Source organism: Lissotriton vulgaris, chromosome 1_2 (assembly GCF_964263255.1).
Source record: "Lissotriton vulgaris chromosome 1_2, aLisVul1.2, whole genome shotgun sequence".
NCBI lineage: Eukaryota > Metazoa > Chordata > Amphibia > Caudata > Salamandridae > Lissotriton > Lissotriton vulgaris.
This window is the reverse complement of record NC_141686.1, coordinates 235706787-235730407: the sequence shown is the minus strand read 5'-3', so window position 1 is coordinate 235730407 and position 23621 is coordinate 235706787. Positions and strand designations below refer to the sequence as shown.

Sequence of the window (23621 nt, the reverse complement as noted above, 5' to 3'; positions counted from 1 at the left end):
CTCTACGTGAGTTTAAGATACAGTTACAGGGAATGAATCAACACACTTGATGCTGAGCATGCAGAGAGCTGGTAGCTGTTGATGTGATCTCCTCCTACTGAGAATTAGAGGTATGGGTCCGCCCTGCTAAGAACCCAGATGAGACCTTCTTAGATATAATATAATATGCTAATTAGGGTGCGCGAAATGTAGGTGATACAGAATTCTATAGATTTTTGCATCATAACATGCTATCACCTTTTGCCTACTATGGATTAGTGACTATGCTGCTGACTCTGATTTTTATAATATGTATGTTGATATTATACAAGATACTGCGTTTGAGAATGCTGCATTGAAAAATAAACATTTCAAACTTGCACGTGTATTCTTTGCCTCCCAGTTTCGGTTTGGAATGATAATATAACGAAAGAGTGTTCATGTGTTCCACGATACCTGAGGTACTCTAAGTTCATGTTCTGGATTGTCTAAGTCATTGGTAAGTTATTACTACCGATGAGACACTGTAGCTAGCTTGGTAAGGGGATTTCTGAAACAAAGGTGAGTTGTGGGTCACCCTAACTCACCCAGGTTCTAGATCTCTGTGCACAGTTCTGTGGGAGAACGGAAACCCTGCTACATGGCGCCCATACGTTGATTGGCCTTATATCATGACACTCGAGTAGTATATCATTCAAACCTTAACGCCTTCATTCCCGTTTCCGGAAAACGGCAGTGTCGGAGAAACCTACCTATTTTTGTAATAGGTCTTTTTCAAGCTTGAATCTATCTGTAAACGGTTTCTTTGAGTTACTACCCAGTTGTGCTACAAAGTGATCTTTGTGTTTTCGCTTTCCGGTGCTGACATGGCACAAGCCGTGGACATCCCGCAGCATAGTCGCATTGCGGTGCGTGACCATTTGTGGATGTATGATGTTCCTGTGGAAGGCTTGGCTGTGGTTCTGGTGGTGAGTGCGGAACATGTTTACCCATACAAACTGTTTTATTCGTGGGTGACGTTTCCGCCAGTGAACGCTAATTCTGGTGTGTTCCACTCATACACTGCTTCGGATGTACCGGTTGCGTACGCTCCGTACAGAGCACTGGAGGTTCCTATTGATGCTTGGCAGCATGGAGTTTGGTTTGGTGGCGCCCTACCGCACGCTTTAACCGCTCCGAGGTTAGGTCCTTTGTCCATTCCGGGCACACCTTGGCCCGCTTTGGCTGGATTCACTCCTCACCCTCAACGCGCCACTTGTAACGTGGCTGATCTGCGGTGGCTTCATGAGGTCGCGGTGGGAGTGATTAGAGCGCTTGTTCATTACACTAGCCGTAATGTTCAGGACGCGGCCCCTAGGGGCGCACAGCTTCGTGCAGAACATGCTGGTCTGAAAATCAATCCGGTCATGGTTAATTCCGTGATGGGTAAAAAGCCCCAGGACAAGGATGATTTTCCGTTCTGGCTTGCTGAGAAATTCGGCCAGCTGGAAGCTGTGTTTCCCAACACAAGTCCGGGTGATAAACACCGGATTCTTACACTAAGTTTGCCGAAAGATTTGGCTCCTGAACTTGTTGACTGTGAGACCTGGGGCAAGACTTTTGCAGCGGTCTAGTCGAGGTGCTATGGCTCCCCGTCTGTGACCAATCTAGGTGGGGTCCTTAAACGTGTTCAAGACGAACACGGACCGGAGTCGGCTGTTGAATTGGGTATGCGCCTGTGTGGCTCCTTTGATGTGGTTTGCGATCTGATCCTTGCGAATGTCAAGGGGGATGCAGTGAACTTTCAGGTTGCTAACGCATTGGCGTTGGTTCCAGAGGCCGAACGACCCCGACGGTTAGCAAGGATAATTGTAGCTGCTTACAAAATGGTAGGCCGCAATGCAATGGGGGTTAAAGCTTTTCCTGATAAGGAGAAGAAGCAGCCCCAGGGTCAGACATCGGAAACTAGTGGTCAACAAAAGTCCAAGAAACAAAATTGGCCTAAAAAGCAGAATCAGGGTAAGCAACAACAACAACAAACACAGGTTTCTGCTCCTGCGTCTCCGTTGCCTGCGCAGTCGGATCGAGTTTATGATTTGTGCGACCGCGCGATGATTAAATCACCTGAGAGGTTTCAGGCTTCTGACCAACGCTCTCCTCGTTCCTTTCAGGACTCATCGGCTATGTCAACCGGTGGTGGAGGGGGCGGCAGGGACGTGGTCAGCCCCGCCCGCGTGCCGGTGGAGATCAGCAGGAAGGCTCTACGCCCAAGAGATCACAGTTTACTACCAAGAAAGTCGCCGCCCTGACCGCGCATCGTTATGCCCCAGATAGTGAGAACGCGGCTTCGGAATCTTACGTGGGCTCTGACCTTGCTGGACAGCGCAGCAGAGATTACCATAGTGAGAGAGGCCCTCCGTCCACTGTTGAAGGTGACAGCAACTGATTCTTATGTTGTGATTGAAACTGCTGATACGCATGTTGCTCCCCTGAACGTCTTTTTGAAATTGTCCTGCTAATTGAAGGTGACATGCAGCGAACTGTAAAAGGGGTATTTTGGGAAAATCTCTCGTCTACGTATGACATTTTGCTTTCGGAGGCTGACTGGCCCCCACCTTTTGTTCTCGCAGCTCCGCGAGGGGAGGAGGTAATCCTACCCAGTTTCGCGCACACTGTGCCGAGAGTGGAAGCGCTGCATTTTGCAGAAGAGTGGGCTCTGGCGCTTGCGCCGGCTGTGTACCGCAATCAGTGTGGCTGGGATAAATTGTCACCGTGCCACGAGATTCCTTTACGGTCTCAGCCACAGCCTCAACCTCAATATCCCATACGGCGTGAAGCCAAAGCTTCAGTCGCGGCTATCCTTGAACAATTGGAATATCAAGGTGTAATTGAAACGTGTGTGTCACCGATGAATAACCCCCTTTTTACTGTGAACAAGCCGGACGGCTCATATCGTTTGGTTTTGGATTATAGGCATTTAAACTCGCATTGCCGTAACTGCGCAGTACAGAATACTCATGGCTCTGCGTTAGTGAATTCTCTTGAGCGTAAACGGTTTAAAACCACGCTTGACATTTCCAATGGTTTTTATGCCCATAGGCTAGACGGTCTAAGTTCCCAATGGACCAGTTTTACATGCGGCGGTGTGCAAAAAATGTTTCGACGACTCCCAATGGGCTTGAGGTAATATAAATTTTTATAGTCAATTGTGTCCCCTAACGTGAACCCCACCGTCTCCATGTACGAGCTTAAAGTGCATGTAACTTCCCTCCTCGACCTACTATGAAGACGCAAATACATTTGCGTCCAACGTTAACATGTCCTCTTTCAGATCCACCATGAATGGATCGATAATTCAGTTCCTAAGTATGCCTTGCCAACGTCTTTTCATGGTGCACTTCCACGTTTTTCCTAGCCCTGCAGAGCTAGGCCCTGATTTCTGCCATCGAGCCCTTTCTGTTCTCTGCCTCCTGAAAAGCTGCAACGTGGGATGCCTCCCTGACCTCTGTCCTACTCCCTGCGCGGCGAGCGGTGCCCGGCTCGGCCTGCTTGCCTGCCAAAGACAGTATTTTGCCTTCAAGTTATCAGTATAGCCGAGTTCAGCTCCTCGAAAACACATTCCAGTCTAGCAGAATAGATAAACATTTCCCCGGCTGCAGAGCAAAGGGCCCGGCCTCTCTGTCTCCATGCAAGTAATTCATTGCTCCTGTTACCATGGTAGGCCCATGGCCCCTCGCATTACACGCAGACACGTAGTCACATATGCACGCATTAATAGTCAGTATAGAGTAGCCTCTGCCCGAGAGACCTTTCCTTCTAGATAATATAGTTCCCCAAACACAAGATATCCGATATGATTTAGGAACGAGTTGATCTGACATGCCAGACTTCTGTCTCTTTCCTCTAGTGCTAAATGTCAAGTCCCCTGCACCCTCCAGCCTCACGTCAGTTACACGTCATGCTGCTGCGCGCGCATCCTTGCTACAGATTTCTGCTGACACTGCAAGATTCCACCATGTATCCACCCACTTGTGACCCTTTCATGTGACGTTTCTAGCACACACCTCTGTGTACGCCCTAGTGCACGCCTTCTGATTACGTATTGCTACGCACATGTGTTCTTATCTCGTTTCTCTCAGCTGTTACGCCTTCTGTATTCCTCACCATTATGTGCATTAACTATAAAAGTTGTACTCTGTCAATAAAGTATGCTCTATCCCTTCCTGATCCTTTATGGTGAAAGGAACATGATATCCTAGTTCGAACCATTCCATTTTATGGAATAAAACCCCTTAAACTCAGCTGCCACGGACTTTGTCTCTTTATTTTCGATTGAGTTATTTTATTGAACTTTACTGCATAGAAATTCCGCCGGTAAATATTTATTTACCACATTAATTTGGCGCCCGAACAGGGACCCCTCCCCCACCCCACGCGCCGGTAGGTGCGTTGCAGGCTTTGCCCCCTGCCCCAGCCAAGACGGACAATTACGCGTACCCGCAGGATTTCCTGTATCTCCCTCAGGCCTACGGAGGTGACGGAGACTGCGATCAGCACCCAGACGAGGCCGTGAGGAGTGCGGAGGATCCCGACCAGAGCCCAGCCAAAGAGAACAAGGTCCGAGGTATCTAGAGGCCCACCAGTTCCGAAGTATCTACGTCACAAGTCGAGTCGAGTCCAGTCCGGTTCAGTCCAGTCGAGTTTCCGAGGCCTTCAGTTCCGTGCTTCCCGGTGAGTACCGTTGCTGGGGACGCATCTAGACGGGTGCATTACTATGTATCCGGTAAAGACGGGTTTGGGTACACAGTCCCGGTCTGCACTGTTTTAGCAGTGTATCTGTACTGTTTAGCAGTATATCAAGACATTCAAGGGTTCGATTTTGTTCTCGTTATAGAGTTCAAGGGTAGTCAATATGTGTTCAAAATGTTTTTATGTGATTAATGTCGTGGTATGAGTGACTGTTTTACTGTGTTTTTGTATATCAGCCGTGTTCGAGTTCGAGAAAGTACCAAGTGTCAAGTACCAAGATGCCATTATTCAGCAAATTAAAACAGATAGGAACTAGGAAAGGGATACTAGAGGAAGCAATTCCTGTCCCACCCAGGGACACTCCCGGAAATTTTATGTACCATAAGCATGGCTTAGATGCCATACTGTACCTAGATTTATGGGCCGATTATACTAAGAACCTAGAAGAGAAATACAGATGGCCCGTTACAGGGACATGGGATGCAGATTGCATCATGAGAGTAGAAGAAGCACTATGGAAAAAGAAAGCCAGACAATCTCAGAAAGACGCCATAGAATTGTGGCGTAAAGAATCGCATAAACGAACAGAAAAATAATTCAGAAAAGCAGAAAAACATAGAGAAGATTCAGAAAAAGCCCGAGAAAATGAATTAGTTGAGGAAGGTATACGAGTCAAAGCAGAACAAGTAGACCGACAGCGAAACACTCTTGCGAACGGTATGTATCCTCTTTTGGCCGAGGGTTTACCCAAGGCCACCCCGGAAGTACCAAAAGATCTGCCCCCTCCATTAGTTCCGACTAAATTACGCCACAAGACCGCAAAGGACATATTCCTTTCTTCCTATTTAGACGACGTAGCTCCCGCATATACAAATGCACGTGTCCATGTACCACCTGCTGACGGCAACCCGCCCCAAGATAATTTACTATTTCCGCAACAACAAACTCCTCCTCCCGTTCCACATCCTGCGCCTGTCCCCCCAGCACTTCCCGCACCTATTATCACTTCCCCTCCCGTTATTCCTGGCATTCATCCACTAAATCCTTTTGGACCTGGCACCTCAGGAGGTGCGACAGGAGGTTTTCGAACACCGCCACAAACACATCGACTGACTTATAGGGATTTAGCAAAACAACGTACACCTCAAACAGCGAGTTACGACATACTTAAAGAGCCTCTCACAGACTGTAGATATGATCCAGTACCCGGTAAAGATGACAGAATGATGCTAGCATCAGTACGTCTACGACGAGTTGCAAACTATTTAATGTTACTACCAGGAATGATTGATCATCTAGACAGAATATATCATTTTGTCCAAACGGGGGAAGGTCCTGAAAGTATTGGCGAGGCCATGGCATACCAGAAAGTTGACACTCAAGGTATGATATTACGCTTCTTCATAAACTGCTTGATAAGAGATCAAGATAGGCCTGGTGTAGACAAGGAAGAGATGAACGCACTTAATAAATGGGGTCAGAATATAGCAGACGGAAAGCATGATAAACAGAGTTGTATAGATAACATGTACAGAAGGATCCGAAAAGTAGAAGTACAAATACACGAAAGAAGAAAGCCTGAAAGAGAAATAGATACAGACAAGAATGAATCCTCGGAGGAGGACGACCAACCAGAAACTACAACAGAAACATTGCAATTACCAGCTAGAGAAATGATAGCATACGTAGGTAAGGGGAGACCCTTTAATAATACAATACGTCCGGTACGTCCAGAAAGCAAGAGACTTTTCCAAGCAGCCATGTCAAATCCGAGGACTCCTGAACATTTGTTTCAGGCTACCGATAAAATACTTCAAGATCGAATGGGGTACCATGTACTCAATTCCATGGATGAACAAGAACTAGCCCGGTCCGCCGTACAATGGGCTGACAATTCTAGTACGTATAATGATGATGCAGTAGCTCAGACGTTTTTGAGCCTTTCCCCTGATGAACAAAAATTAGCTAGTGTATACATGATTCAGCATCTCATTACGTTGTTTAAGAGCCAACATTCTGATCCAGGTCCCTTACCGGACATATTAATAGAACTGCTCTCTAATAGATGGAGAGGCCTAGGTACTGATTTAATTAAAGAAATTCTAGAACATAGACACAAGTATAGTACTTTTCTGAAACCACATTTTATGTCAGCTCCACCACCCCCAGAAAGAAAAATGTTTTACTTCGACAGACAGAATCCCTTACGAGAAGTACATCCAGTAAGAAAAGATGATGACACACTAGAACGTGTATATGTATATACACCCCTCACTAAAATAGAATTGCTAGAAATGAAGAAACTAGTACCCTGTCACGATAAAGACCCTGCAGGTTTTCACCGAGAAATTAAAGATATGCTGCTCATGGGTGACTACACGTACTCAGATATTATGAAAATGTTAAAAGTACTGTTGCCAGCTGGCATTTACGAGAAACTCAAAGAGAAAGAATGGGAGGTGGGAGATAAAAAGATTAATTGGACCGAAATAGAACACGAGGAAAATGGTCGTACTCCAGGGTTAGGCCTTGGGGAAAAAGCTAAAGCATTACCAGGATTAATTGTACAGGTTTTGCCAAGATTATTGACAACGAAAAAGGAAGACTGGGACGCAATCTGAGCCTGTAAACAGAAACACGATGAAGACACTAGTGATTTTTACTCTAGATTCGAGAAATGTTTTATTATTAATAGTGGCCTGAAACCAAGTAGCGAGTCATACCCGCACCTTTTTGTAACCAAATTAGTCGAGAATTCCCTGCCACAGGTTAAGAACCGTGTATATAAAGTCGAGAGTACATGGCAAGCAAACACACCATCCCAAATGTTACAAATGTTACAGTACCACCAGAATAGAATTAGAGAAGAACAAGATCATGAACAGAGGCGTATGAAAGATACGAAAATGAAAATGTTAGTCGCTCAGTCAGTCCCAGCTGACGGTCAGAAAAGGGGTATGACACAGTCTAATAATTCGGCGGCTCCTGTTAAAGGGACATGCAACTACTGTAAACAGCCAGGTCACTATGTAAATGAATGTACAGTCCTGAAACACAACATAGCCACAGGTAAAACTAAAGTGAGACCCCGTCAGCCTAGACAGGACCAGATCCAACATCAGGTCCAGCAACATGTTCCACAGAACACCCAGCCAATGCATGCTCAACAACAGACAGTACAGACAGTAGCGGTACCACAGCCACAGCCTATTGCCGCGACACAACAAGTTTCACAACAGATGTACCAGTATGCACAATCTGATTATCCCGATTATCAGCGATACACATGAAACAGCCTAGAGAGGGAGGTTGGCTTGCCTCTTATTGAAATCCCTGTAGATCAAGAGGGTCCTTATGTACATAGTCAAGTATTAGGAAAGGATAGAAAGTTTCTGATTGATACAGGGGCAAGTCGAACAACAATAAGTCACAATGAGGTTCCAGGGGCACCCCTCTCAGGCTCACAGAATGTTTCCCTTGGTTTTTCAGGACAGCCTATTGTTAATGAAGTATCGAAACCTGTTCCCCTAGCCGTTGGTCCATTGTCACGCACTACAGACTTACTACTCACGAAGTCATGTCCAGAAAACTTGTTAGGTATCAAGACACTGAAGGCTCTAGGAGCTGTAATATGTTGTTCTCCGGAAGGAGTTAGACTATTTTTACGTGACTTTAAAGGTCACTATGTGTTACGAGATTTTGATGACAGATTGAAAAATGTACCAGAACATTTGTGGGCGAAAGGCCCAACTGATGTAGGTTGTATGCACATTACACCATACCGTTTTACACTCCAGCCAGGAGTTGTACTGCCCCGAATCCGACAATACAAGTTACCACCCGATGCTGTAGTGGCTTTACTGGAAATCATTGAAGAGCTCATTGCACAGGGAGTGGTTGTCGAAACCGACTCCAATCTATGTAATTCCCCTATCATTCCGATTCTTAAACGTACTGACCCAAATGCACCACCAGTTTATCGGTTGGTGATTGATCTGCGAGAATTAAATAAATGCATTGTGCCACAGTACCCTGTGGTCCCCGACATCTCATCCTTATTGACTGCTATTGATTCAGAGGCGACGTTCTTTACTGTAATTGACCTCAAGAACGCCTTCTTCAGTGTCCCCATTGATCCGGAAAGCCAATATCTTTTCGGATTCTGTTTAAATGGCCGAAGCTTCAAATTTGCACGCGCACCTCAAGGATTCACAGAAAGCCCCAGCATCTACAGCCAAGCATTGAAAAGACAACTTGACAGTATTCAAATGCCAGTTAGCACTGCCCTGCTGCAGTACGTCGATGATCTGTTGATCACTGCTCGTAGCGAACCTGAATGTGAACACGCATCACTGACAGTCTTGCATTTTCTGGCTGACAAGGGACACAAGGTTTCCCCTTCAAAGTTACAATTCTGTGTTCAGCAAGTGGTGTACCTTGGGCACTTGCTGTCCAAGAGGGGGAGACAGCTAACACCTGACCGCATCGAGTTAATTGCATACTTACCGCAACCTACGACACAAAAGGAAGTGCGGGCCTTCATTGGCCTCACCTCTTACTGCAGGCAATGGATTCCCCAGTACGCATTTCTAGCCAAGCCACTTATACAGTTGACAACACAGGAGGCAGCGACTTCGACTGTCCTCCCTTGGACTCAGGAACACACACAGGCTTTTGATGAATTAAAGAAAGCATTATGTCAAGCACCAGTTTTAGCAACACCTTGTTACAGCAAACCTTTTACACTCTTTGTTACAGAACGTGATGGTACAGCTCTATCTGTCCTCACACAAGATCAAGCAGGTTCACATAAGCCTTGTGCTTATTTTTCGAGTTCATTAGACCCAGTAGCCCAGGCTCTGCCTGCGTGCTTAAAATCAGTTGCAGCAACAGCCTTAGCAATCCGACAAAGTGATTCCATAGTGTTAGGACATCCCCTGACAATACAAGTTCCACACTCTGTGGAAGTTCTTTTAAACAGAACACAGACTCAACACTTGACTATAGCACGACTGACAGGTTATGAATTGACATTGTTCCAGCCACACATAGAAATCAGACGCTGTAATATACTCAATCCTGCCACATTGTTACCCTCGAACATTACAGATCCAGCTCCACATGACTGTATAGAGATCATTAATGCAGTAACAAAGCCCCGACGAGACTTGACAGATGTTGCACTGACTAACCCAGACCTGACACTTTACGTGGATGGTTCATGTATGAGAACAAGCACAGGAGAATTAGTGGCCGCATATGCAGTGACCACTGAAACTAAAGTCAAAGAAACACACCGCATTGATACGCTGTCTGCTCAAGCTGCAGAGCTTATTGCTCTAACCCGAGCCTGTATAATAGCCAAAAACAGGAATGTTAACATATACACAGATTCACGTTATGCATTTGGAGTCGTACACGACTTCGGTGTACTCTGGCAGGAAAGAGGTTTCTTGACCTCTCACGGAGCCAAAATCCAACATGGTCCCCTCATTCAGGAATTATTGGAAGCAATACATTTGCCATCAGCCATAGCTATCATGAAGTGCAAGGCACATACTAAGGTTACAGATACCATTTCCCAGGGTAACGACCTGGCAGATCAAACCGCGAAACACACAGCTCTGACTCATACACATGCAGCTGACATGACAAAGACAATAGTTCCGACACCGACACATTGCATGACAGTTAAGGATCCCGCACTAGATGTACTTGACATACAGACACATGCTACTCCAGACGAAATAAAGAAATGGACTGAACTAGGAGGGATCCAGACAGATCAGGGATGGATGACGAAGGGAAAAGCCACATGGTTTCTCCCCGACTCTCTGGTCCAAGTTATGATTAACACTGCACACAGTCCAGCACATCTGGGAGAAAAAGCCATGTTAGACAGTTTACAGAATCTCTGGTACAACAAACATTTACGAGCAGCAGCAAAACAGAAAGTGCATACTTGCATGATCTGTTGTCAGTTCAATCCAGGTAAAAGCATTCCCGTAGAGCCAGGTGGATTCAATCCTCCCGATTACCCTTTTGAAGTCCTCCAGATGGATTATATCCAGATGGAACGATGTCGAGGATTCAAATATGTCCTCGTAGTTGTTTGTGCACTTTCCCGTTGGACAGAAGCATATCCAGTCCCAGATTACACTGCTCCGACCACTGCCAAGCAGCTGGTTCGTGAATTCTTCCCATGGTACGGTTTGCCTCGTGTCCGGTACGGTTTGCCTCGTGTCGTGTACTCAGATAACGGCCAACCATTCTCGTCCGAATTAATGAAGCAGGTTTCACTCCTGCTAGGATATCAGTGGAAATTCCACTGCGTCCGACATCCCGAGGCAGCAGGTCTCGTGGAACGCCACAATCAGACATTGAAAACACGTCTTGCTAAAATCTGTTCCAAGAAAGGGGTAGACTGGATAGTCGCCTTGCCAGTTGCATTGTTTTACATGAGAATGGTTGCACACTCTAGAACAGGGCTATCCCCGTACGAGGTGGTCTTTGGTAGGCCACCGAATATGTGGGGGACGCCTCTGCCTCGTAAAATTACAGATGTTGATAGTAACATGTTGACAGATTACCTTGCCTCCTTGATGTCTGCACTACAATCTTGTCGTTCACAGGTAGCTGCAGCCTTTCCCGACAATACCGAGGTGAAGCCACACGAGATTACACCGGGGGACTTCGTTTTTGTACGACATTTCGACAGGAGAAGCCCGCTGGAGCCCCGCTGGCAGGAGCCGAAGCTCGTCTTATTGACCACGAGGACGGCAGTGAAGTTGGAGGGCCGCAAGGGATGGGTCCATATGAGTCATGTTAAAAAACTTTACGGATCGCCGCCAGAGACTGACTCTTCCTCCCCCTCTAAGGACTGCCCAGATTCCAGTGACTCTAAACTTCCCCTGGTAGAGAAAACTCCTCAACAGGAATATCGTTTAAAGCTGAGGTCTAGCAAGTCAGACAGTTTAATTGTTTAAGTCCTCCCCTAGGTGAATCGGTTAGACAGTTTCTGACATGTACCCGTTAGACCCCAATAGAGAGAGAGATAGACAGAAACAGCTCAAGAAACGAGAATATTGTAAATCTCTTCGTAGTCACTGTATTGTGACATTATTGATTATGTTTTTTCTGAGTCTTACGATTATTGCTGCAAGTATTCTGCTACACATGTATTTCCCTCTTTCCATACATGCACATTTCTTTCCAAACAGCACTGTCGAGCATACCTTCAGTGAACTACCCCCGCATGAGTTAGCTTACCGACTTGCGCTGCGCAACAATACTTTTATCAGTATGTTACATCATTCTCATCAGACCAGCAATGCTACCAATTGTTGGATATGTGGCCGACTTCCTCCCTATCAGAAATACAAGGGAGTCTTGCCCCTCTTCCCGTATCCGTTCACACATAATGGTTCCTGTGGTGCCTGGTTTAGTTTAATAAATTCTTTAGACTCTGAGTCCATAGTTTACAAAGGCAGTTGGGTATGGGGAAATCTGAACACAGTTCTGCATAAAGCATGTTACCCTAACAAGGAGGGTCTTCCACAAAGGACAGGGACCGATCTAGAAAATGAAGTATATGGATTAGGTAATTATACACTCAACCTCATGATTCTAAATGTTCAGTCTGATACAGGACCAGACTTACCCTCTATGTCAGTATTACCCGTCAAAGGCGAATTATGTGTCAGGAAGAATGGTTCAGTACCTCTAGGTCATAGTAAATGTACTACTGTGATCGAATTCAGTGATAAAGGCGAGTCTACATTCAAAGCTACCCGCCATTCCTATTTCATTTGTGGTCATACAGCCTATATACGTTTGCCACTAGATTGGGATGGGACATGTTACATTGCATTCCTTCTGCCACCTGTTTTTCTAGCTCCACCTGATTATCATAGAAACTCCCATCTAGTTCATAGACCCAAAAGAGATCTCCCGCTTGTCGACTATACTGAAACGGCATGGGAACGATACACAGATTTCAATAAAGGTTTCTTTCCCTATTTAGGTGCTGTCTTTAATAGTAAATCTATACGTCACTTAACCAGAACCCTCGAAGCAGTAGTGAATGAAACTACTTCCGCCCTAGGTAACTTGACCGAGGAACAGTCTGCTATGAGACTTGTTGTTCTTCAAAATCGTCTCGTCCTTGACGTCATCCTAGGGGCGGGGCCTGTAAAGTCCTCGGATCGAGCTGCTGTGTTTTCATTCCAAATAATGCACCGTCAGTATATAAAGCCATAACACGTCTCCATAAGATTGCAAGTCAGATACATCAGAATCCAGGTACCTGGACTTGGTCTGGTTGGTTCTGGAGCGTGTTGTCAGCCTGGGGTTGGAAAGTCCTATCCTTCCTCGGAATAGCCCTTCTCATAGTATTCAGTTGTTGCCTATGTATACAATGTGGGCCGGCGATTTGCGGCTTGTGCGCCACATCCTGTTTTCCTCATCCAAGTCCACGTTCTAGATCCCGCCTGAAAAAGGAAGAGCAAATGATGTTATATGAACAAATAGATGGACTAATGAGGATTGATGTATCATGAAGGGTCCGTAGGGGACAAGGAGGGAATGAGGTAATATAAATTTTTATAGTCAATTGTGTCCCCTAACGTGAACCCCACCGTCTCCATGTACGAGCTTAAAGTGCATGTAACTTCCCTCCTCGACCTACTATGAAGACGCAAATACATTTGCGTCCAACGTTAACATGTCCTCTTTCAGATCCACCATGAATGGATCGATAATTCAGTTCCTAAGTATGCCTTGCCAACGTCTTTTCATGGTGCACTTCCACGTTTTTCCTAGCCCTGCAGAGCTAGGCCCTGATTTCTGCCATCGAGCCCTTTCTGTTCTCTGCCTCCTGAAAAGCTGCAACGTGGGATGCCTCCCTGACCTCTGTCCTACTCCTTGCGCGGCGAGCGGTGCCCGGCTCGGCCTGCTTGCCTGCCAAAGACAGTATTTTGCCTTCAAGTTATCAGTATAGCCGAGTTCAGCTCCTCGAAAACACATTCCAGTCTAGCAGAATAGATAAACATTTCCCCGGCTGCAGAGCAAAGGGCCTGGCCTCTCTGTCTCCATGCAAGTAATTCATTGCTCCTGTTGCCATGGTAGGCCCATGGCCCCTCGCATTACCACAGACACGTAGTCACATATGCACGCATTAATAGTCAGTATAGAGTAGCCTCTGCCCGAGAGACCTTTCCTTCTAGATAATATAGTTCCCCAAACACAAGATATCAGATATGATTTAGGAACGAGTTGATCTGACATGCCAGACTTCGGTCTCTTTCCTCTAGTGCTAAATGTCAAGTCCCCTGCACCCTCCAGCCTCACGTCAGTTACACGTCATGCTGCTGCGCGCGCATCCTTGCTACAGATTTCTGCTGACACTGCAAGATTCCACCATGTATCCACCCACTTGTGACCCTTTCATGTGACGTTTCTAGCACACACCTCTGTGTACGCCCTAGTGCACGCCTTCTGATTACGTATTGCTACGCACATGTGTTCTTATCTCGTTTCTCTCAGCTGTTACGCCTTCTGTATTCCTCACCATTATGTGCATTAACTATAAAAGTTGTACTCTGTCAATAAAGTATGCTCTATCCCTTCCTGATCCTTTATGGTGAAAGGAACATGATATCCTGGTTCGAACCATTCCATTTTATGGAATAAAACCCCTTATAACTCAGCTGCCACAGACTTTGTCTCTTTATTTTCGATTGAGTTATTTTATTGAACTTTACTGCATAGAAATTCCGACGGTAAATATTTATTTACCACAGGCTACAAGAACAGTCCTGGAGTATTCTCCGCACGCATTGTCTCTCTGCTGGAGAGATTCGACCCAGTTGCTTGTTCGTATGTAGAGGACATTTATCTCACAGACGACGATCTTTGGGAGCATCTGTGTCGAGTAAATAGCATAATTTGTAACTTTGCTGACATAGGTTACAAGTTTAACTTTGCAAAGTCGCACATTGCAGAGTACACAGTGTTGTTTCTGGGTTACGAGCTTAACAACGAAGGGAAGGGTTTAGCACCCCATTTCCTGGAGAAATGCGCACAGTTGCGTTCTCCAACAACACTGAAAAAATTACAATCTCTTCTGGGCTTTTTGAATTTCGGAAGAACTTACATTCCGGAATATGCCCAGCGTATCAAGCCTTTGTATGCTTTGATACAACCATCTTTTTCCAAATCATGCTGGCTGCCTGAGCATTCAGCCATTCTGCAGTCTTTGCAGGCTGATTTGCTCGCTTCTGAATACTTACAGACTCGTGATAACCAAACCAACCTGGTGATAAGAATTATCCCTGGGGCGGTGGGTTTCACGTACCTGACTTTTAATGAAGGAGATACAGTACCTATTGCTTACAAGTCACACTTGTACACTTCGGCTGAATTACGTTTTTCTACTGTGGAGAAAGTTTTAACGGCTGTGCAGATGGCAATTCTTAAGGAACGTGCCCTGTCGCAAGGAAAGCGCATGTTGGTTGTTACCCCGTGTCCTGCCTTAGAGGCGGTTACGAAAGCCAGTGTACCTAATTCCAAAGCTTTGCACCCTCGGTGGATTCAATGGGCTGCGTCCTTGACGTCCCAGGATGTCACGTTTGTTTTTGACGCCACTTTATGGTCGCAGGAGTATTTACAGTATGAATTTGTTCATCCTGCTCCATTAGCAATTGCATCATTTACACTGATGGTTCGGCGCAGGTTGCGCATGGCTCTAAACATGCCTACGTTTCCACTTGCGCCATTGTGGTTGGTGCCATGGTGAACGATAAGTTCAAGTCCAGCGTCGTGCACACGCAGACGCTTGGGGACTGCACCGCACAATTAGCAGAGCTTCGTGCTCTGATGCTTGCATTGGAGTACGCAGATCCTAGTGTGACGACTTTGATCGTAAGTGACTCTTACTACTGTGTCCATTCTTACAATGAACACTTGTTCTTTTGGATTCAGAATGAATTTCGTGATTCCAAAGGTAGCACAATAAAACATAAAATGATCTGGGTCCGAGTGGCGGAACTTAAAGAGAAGTTGCCACTCGTGTTTGTGATTCATACTCTCGGTCATCAGCGCGTGGGGGTCCACGCTGTTGGCAATTCGCTTGCTGATGAAGCAGCGAAGTCAGCGGTATCAAAATACTTAGTTGCAGCGGTCACGAGGTCCAAAAGCAAAATAGATGATGACATCTTGGCAGCAGTTGCTGCAACAGGGAAGGGAAGTAAATATCCTGCGGGGTTCTCTTCTAAATACACATATCACTTAAGTCCCGATAAGGTTCCTTATGTGAAAATCCCTGATGTTGGCGAACGTCTAGTTCCCAACTCGGATCGCAGGGCTGCTTTGATTGCAGCGGCTCATGAAGGTGTGGCGTCTGCGCATGCGGGCATCTCAGCCACTGTAACTCAGCTACAACAAAGATTCTGGTGGCGGGGACTGTACAAACAGACGTGCGATTATGTTCTGCAATGTGACATTTGCCAGCAGATTAAACCTTCAACTGCTGCGCGTCCACCTCAGACACAGTTGTACATCTCGAATAAACCGCTTGGATGCATTTATTTGGATCACTGCGGTCCATTTTCTTCTGATACTGCATACAAGTACATCTTAGTAGCAGTAGATTCATGCACACGCTTTGTGTGGGTATGGCCACATCGGAGCGCTGATTCACGTACTGTCATTAAGGATTTGCGAGTCTTTGTGGGAATTTTTGCCTGTGGTACCTTCCATTCGGATCAGGGTCCGGCTTTTGCCTCTAAGGCGTATAAGGATGCTATGGTTTCGATGGGGGTCCAAGTCAAATTTTCGAGTCCCTACAGACCTGAGGGTAATAGTGTAGTTGAACGAATGAACCGCGACTTAAAGCAATCTTTGACAGCTCGAGTTATAGGCACTGGCAGAAACTGGTTAGCCCACCTCATAGGCGTGCAGCGTGCGCTTAATAATCTCCCTAGAAGGTCTCTGGGTGGGCGGACCCCATACGAAATGCTCTTTGGTATCAAGATGTATGTCCCTGACCTCGATGGGCTGGACTGCAAGGCCCAGACCACGGCCTTTGACGTAGATGAACATTGCAATGTTTTACAGAATCTACAAAAGACCAGAGACAATCTTGCAAAGGAACATTTGCCCTCCACATCGGATGATGCGCTGCAGGTCCAGGTAGTTGGCTGGCTACCCCAAGTTGGAGAACTGGTTCGAGAGAAGATCGATAACAAGAAAGAGTTTGGTCCCTCATATCGTGCACCGGTTCGAGTTCTTGGAGTGAAGGGCACGAGAACAGTCATTTTACCACCACTTCCAGGTCGTAAGGAAAACAGATTTATTTCTATTGACAATGTCAAGACACACAGGGTGGCCGATTCTTCATAGCATGACACCGGCTGTATCCTGTCCTTCCATGGTGAGGCACTCTGTGCTAGCAATAACATCTGGTGCAGAACAGGAGGTGTCCCTCGAGATGCCTCCCATATCCAGGCCTTTATTAAATACTGTTCCTGTTACTAACATTGATGAGCTGAATTACACTTATCCTGCTGATTTATCGATGCCTGATTTACAGACCCGTTTGGCAGACCAATCCAGATTCTCTTTTGACTCTGATTCAGAAATTTCAAAGAAACCCTCAACTGTTGCAAAATATGCCAAGTTATTTAAAAAACATTTTTTGATTCCCCCATGGGCATACATTTGGTTGATCCTATTTTCATTTTACCTTTTTATGTCAATTGGTTTTGTGTTTTATTTTTTCCGTCTGATTGATGGTCACTACGTTAAAGAAAGAACAGGAATTCGGTACCTAAATGGAACATTGGCCCCTCTTTCCTCTTCACATTCAGCGCACAGACTGAAACGAAACTTAAATACAGTCAACATTACTGCTTGGCCTGTCCTTGATGGGATTGTGTGGGATGCGGTTAGGTTTCAGATACATGGGCCCACTGAAGTGATTAATGTTCCAAATGTGCTTAGAGTAAACATGGGAGATGTGATTAAACAAAATATACGTTCTAATGATTGGGATATTCAGGCCGTAGAAGCATTATTTTCTGATTTGAAGTATTATGCTGCCTTCGATGCTGAGGATCTGTATTCAGATTCTACTAATTATGGTGCTTTGTTTTGTTTTCAACATTATGGTAATCATTTTTTACATAAGACAAATTCCAGGAGGGTTGCTGTAAATTATACACAATGGGAACATTGCCCTACTCCATTAGGTAGCAGCTCCAATACGTTTCTGAAAACATACACTTATTTCACAGACTTTAATCAATCTAATCCCGAGTCATTTTATTTTAAAATGACACAAAAGTCCATGTCCAAAGTTAGACTTACCGATACAAAATTGCTGTATTCGAAGTCCTTTCTAGGCAGGTTGGCTGTAGATGGCTACGAGTTTTGGAAGGGAACAATTGACCTTAAATCGGTTTGGGGTACCAGAGATTGGCAGGTACAAGGCACTGAGGCTCTGCACCGTGCATGTCTCATCCCGAATCACATGTTGTTTTTAAATTCATTCATTTTCCAAACAACATGCTTTGGATTGGCTACTTCTAAAAAATTAAATACACCGACCATCCCAAATTTAGAGGAATATTCAGGTTGGGGTAATTTTACTGATTTGTCCATTCATGAGTTACAAGCTCTTTTGCACAATTCATCCTTTAACATTTCCGGTTTGGATTCCAAGGGTTGGCTGGTATGGCAGAAGAGTGCTGATTCTTGCCAACGCCGTTTTCTGAGTTTGGCTAAGGGGTTCACAGAAATCAGACCCGATCCCCGTTTTGAAGGAGACTATACTGTCACGATTTATTCTGTGGGGAAGATGTGTCAGAATTGGTTACAACATTCCACATTAGCTGCAGTTAAACTACATCTGTCTTTATTAAATGATAATGTGGATTTGAACGATTTTATAAAAGGCCCAGCTAAAGGTAGATCTAAACGATGGCTGTATGCGATTTACAATGAAATTTGGAAAGTTTCACAAATTGAGGCTGCTAGACGCCTGAGAGCTATTGATCAAGCAAATTTAGAAAAGGTGCTTGCAGTTGTCGATAACAGTATTAACACGCTTTCTTCCCGAATTTACACGTTGAACAATATTGTGTCTTCTGTTGTAGACATTGTACATGATGAAGTGTCCGTGTTATATCATGGTCAAAATCAATTGCGTTCTGTGATGCAGTTTGCTTGGACACTACAGACTCTTAAGTCTGGTCGAGTGCCTTGGAATTTTATGAACGTTTCATCACTATTTGCCCCATTTAATTTGACTGAAAAACAGCGCATGCTATCAATGAGAGATGCAACATTTTCTATGTTACATATTGAAAAATTAGAATCTTTGCCCTTTTCTGTGGCTGAGGTGACTGCTGCTACATGGCTTATCCATGGTGTTATCACCTTACCTTTTGCTTTGTATAAATTTACAAATTGTATGAAATATATAGCCATTGGGCGATATGAACCGTTAGGCAGTGCTTTCCTACATGAGAGATGGTCTTTACCATACACTTACAGATGCCTAAAAGAGGGAAATGAAGTGAATTTGAATGGTGAAGAATGTACACAGTCGCCTGACCGTTCACTAATATGCAGACACATCCAGTTGCATGGTTCTTGTAATCAGGACAAACCTAATTTGGCCTGTGTTTTGAAAGGGACACCAGTTCCTGCAATAGTTCCCACGTTCACTTTATTGTCCAACGGTAGTTATTTACTTTTGAATAACGAACTTTGTTGTGGGTTACAGGCCGGTATCGCTTATGTGGTTACCGTTTCAGAGAGGGTGGTTTGCTGCAAAAATGTGTTATATCCACCCACGCATGGGAATTCAGATGTTTTAATTTGGCCAAGAATATCAACCTTGAGAGCTGAGTTCAATGGTTTAAGCCGTATAAGAGCCCTTTTGTCTCAAAAGCAGGTGGCCCTGAGCTCTGCCCGCGAAACTTATGCCCTTCACATAGCAAACACACGCACAGAGGTGCAAGCCCTTTTAAGTACTGATTTGCTGTTTCATTTCTGCGAGCTGGTTCATCAAATCTTCAATGCCTCCTCCACAGTAGGCCTGGCTCATTTTTTTAAATTGGTTAGCAGTGGTCTTGTGACTACATTTGAAAAAGTATTTGGTATTATCCCTGCGTTCTTTCATTCTATATTCGCAAGCCTGTTTGGTGGATTTCCTGTTTTGCTGGCTTTGGCTGCAGGCGTTCTGGTGATATTATACTTTATAAAACATGGATGCCCATCCTGCGCAAGGAAACGCTCAGCCCCTACTGATGCAGTTTCGCAACCGAATGCTTGATTACTATGGCTCCTTGCCGCTTGCGACTTTAAGCACGGCTTTTGGATTATCGTTCAGATTTTCCTATTTCACATGTGTCCAGCCCGTGTTTCATTGCCTGAGCTGTGATTTCGACTGGGCCATTGATTTGTGTCTCTGCTTACCGACTTCACCTGACGTCGACTTTGATCAGCTGATGAACCCCGTAGTGGCTCACGAGTTGGTCTGTTCTGGCGAAAGGGTTATGGCTGTGGCAGCGATGCATGGACTAATGGGTCAGTGGGACATATTCGCAGCGGCGCATGACTTTCTGGCACATAGCGTTCTCGAGAACCCACTGAGTTGTCCTCGGATGTTGCTAGAGGAATCGGTGTTGGAGGAGCACGTATGTTCTTTCCCATTGCTTAATTGGATGGCTGAACTGTTTTCGGATGATGACAGTGATTTCATGTTGGAAGCTGTAGCTACCTATTTTGCATATTCATTCAACCCATGAGTGACTTTGAAGACTTTCATTATTATGGCACGTGACTTTTTAGTAATTCTGAATGGTGCCTTTGCTTCAATACGAACATTCGATTTTTATATGTTCTGGGCCTATGAACTGAGAGTAGGCCTTAAGTTCCTCTTTTAAATTTTGTGTGGCCACTATAGGCATTCATACATATTTTTGTTTTTAAATTTTACATACATTTGTATACATTTAGCTTGGCTCAATATCATTGAACTCTGCTTTCATGTTTTACCTTTCAGATGGTAATGGCTTGTGTTTTAGCGTTTTTAAACCGTCCTCGGATCATTGGGGGGGTGTCATATGGTTACTACGTTTCTATATATTGTGTTAAGTTAGCATGTGCTTATTAAATGTTTAAACGCAATATTTTCTTCCATCTTGAGTTTGCACACGACACCTAATTGTTATTGTAGCTTTCAACCCAGACGAAAGATGTGATTTATTTGAGAATAATATGTTATTTGCTCTAGTATCAGTCGTGCTTGGTACACTTGGTACAACTGTCTGTACACCGAGAACTGCACACTCTAAGAATAACCTAACACAAGGTTGCTGAAGGCCTGATCCTCGCACCACGTTAGACATAACACAAATAATGTTGCTGCCAACATTGGGCTCTACTTGAGTTTAAGATACAGTTACAGGGAATGAATCAACACACTTGATGCTGAGCATGCAGAGAGCTGGTAGCTGTTGATGTGATCTCCTCCTACTGAGAATTAGAGGTATGGGTCCGCCCTGCTAAGAACCCAGATGAGGCCTTCTTAGATATAATATAATATGCTAATTAGGGTGCGCGAAATATAGGTGATACAGAATTCTATAGATTTTTGCATCATAACATGCTATCACCTTTTGCTTACTATGGATTAGTGACTATGCTGCTGACTCTGATTTTTATAATATGTATGTTGATATTATACAAGATACTGCGTTTGAGAATGCTGCATTGAAAAATAAACATTTCAAACTTGCACGTGTATTCTTTGCCTCCCAGTTTCGGTTTGGAATGATAATATAACGAAAGAGTGTTCATGTGTTCCACGATACCTGAGGTACTCTAAGTTCATGTTCTGGATTGTCTAAGTCATTGGTAAGTTATTACTACCGATGAGACACTGTAGTTAGCTTGGTAAGGGGATTTCTGAAACAAAGGTGAGTTGTGGGTCACCCTAACTCACCCAGGTTCTAGATCTCTGTGCACAGTTCTGTGGGAGAACGGAAACCCTGCTACAGGGTTATGTTATGACGTCATTTTATGAGGATTTGTAAACCACACACATCACCGGTGAGAGTATCCAGGTGCTGAGCAGGTGCAGGGGTTGGGAGCCTTACTCAGGGGTCAGGCTGAACAGCCTGATTCTGGGGATTCCACGGTGTAGACCAGAAGAATCAGGTCTTAAACTTCTTCCGGAACTTGAAGAGTGAGGAAGAGACCCTGGTGTGATGCGGGAGGTCGTTCCAGGACTTGGCTGCAATGTATGAGAAGGAGCATCCTCCAGTTCTGCTTCAGGGAATGTGTGCTAGGGAGAATGCTGCAGATCAGAGTGGTCTGGTAGATTGGTGGAAGCTCAGGTGGTGGTTGAGATGTGTGGGACTGGTGTTATGCAGGACCTTGAACCCATGTCTGGAGTTTGAAGTGGCAGCCTTTGGGTACTGGGAGCCAGTGGAGCTCTATGAGGTGTGGTGTGATGCGGGCACATTTTGGAAGGCCAAGAATGAGTCTGGCAGTGGAATTCTGGCTGGTCTGAATCTGTGGAAGAGGTAGAGTGGATTGCCATAATTCCATCTGCTTGTGATGAGAGCTTGTGTGGCGGTGCGTGGGAGAGTTATTTGGAGATCTTACATACCATACGTAGGACAAAGAAACAGGAGGATGATACTGCATGGACCTGTGATGACATGGGGACTTGTTCATCTAGGAAGATTCCCAGGTTTCCTGCACGGTCCTGGATGTTAGTGGGGGGCTCAGTTCCGATGGCCACCAGGAGAAGTCCAAGGGAGAGTTCTTGTTCCTTCATTTCAGCACCTCTGTTGTGCTTCAGGTAGTTTCGTCTCATACGGTAAGCCATGCTGGCCATTGAGTTGTTGAAGTTGGTTTTGGTTGAAGTGGTGTTGTCTGAGAGGGATAGGATAAGCTGCGTGTCGGAAAGGGATGGTGTTAATTCCATGTGATCGTATGACTTTAGCGAGCGGTGTTGTGTATATGTCGAATAAGATGTGGCTTAGTGATGATCAAAGTGGGACTCCGCATATGACTTCCTTGTGTTTCAATGAATAAGGAGGCAGTCTTACTTGCTGGGTTCTCTCTGTGAGGAAAGAGGCTATTTATTCGAGGGCTGCTCCCTGAACTCTGATGTCCCATATTCTTGCGAAGAGTGTGTGGTGGGTGACAGCGTCAAAGGACCGGCGAGCCTACTAAGCTCTGCTGAGCTCACTAATCTAAACCCTGATATCCACTACATGATCCAGCCCCATCTATATCTATAAGACATGCCTTTGATCCCCTGAACACCCAGTAGCTTTAGGAGTGAATTTTCTGCCGAAATCGGCCTGGAGACCATGATTCGTGCAGTGGCTGGACCCGCCATGCACCCACCAAACTGAGCCACTGAGTTCCTGACCGACCTACCCGGGGAGAAGTCATGGAGCCGGTAAGGAGGAAAGAGGCCGCCGCTGGGAGAAGTGTGGACTCCCGGGGACACCCCTTGGGCTTGCCGTGGGCTCCACAGCACTCTTCAGGACTTGAGTCATTGAACGTGTGGAGAGTGCAAAAGCCTGGGCCTGGAGAGTTGTGCATCTGGACCGAACAGCGGGGCGCTGCTTTGCCCTGCAGCTTCAGTAGAGGAGGGGTAAATGGTTGGAGTGGTGCAGATGCAGATAAAGGTCACCAAGAGAGCCCTCAAGGTTGGGGAGCGATACAGCACAGATCTAAGCAGCCCCGCAGTATATCGTGTGCTAATCCCACCCTGCTCCGTTTAAATACCCCTGCACCTCATAATCATAACCCACCCTTACTCCTTAAAATACCCCAACACCCTTTAACACTAACCCATCTTAACCCTATGAATATACCCTGTACCC

At 45.3% G+C, this 23621-nt stretch overlaps 1 pseudogene; it reads right to left on the bottom strand.

The window, feature by feature from the left end:
• The window catches only part of LOC147736406 (uncharacterized), a 52304-nt pseudogene that overhangs the window by 14808 nt on the left and 13875 nt on the right, over positions 1 to 23621 (bottom strand).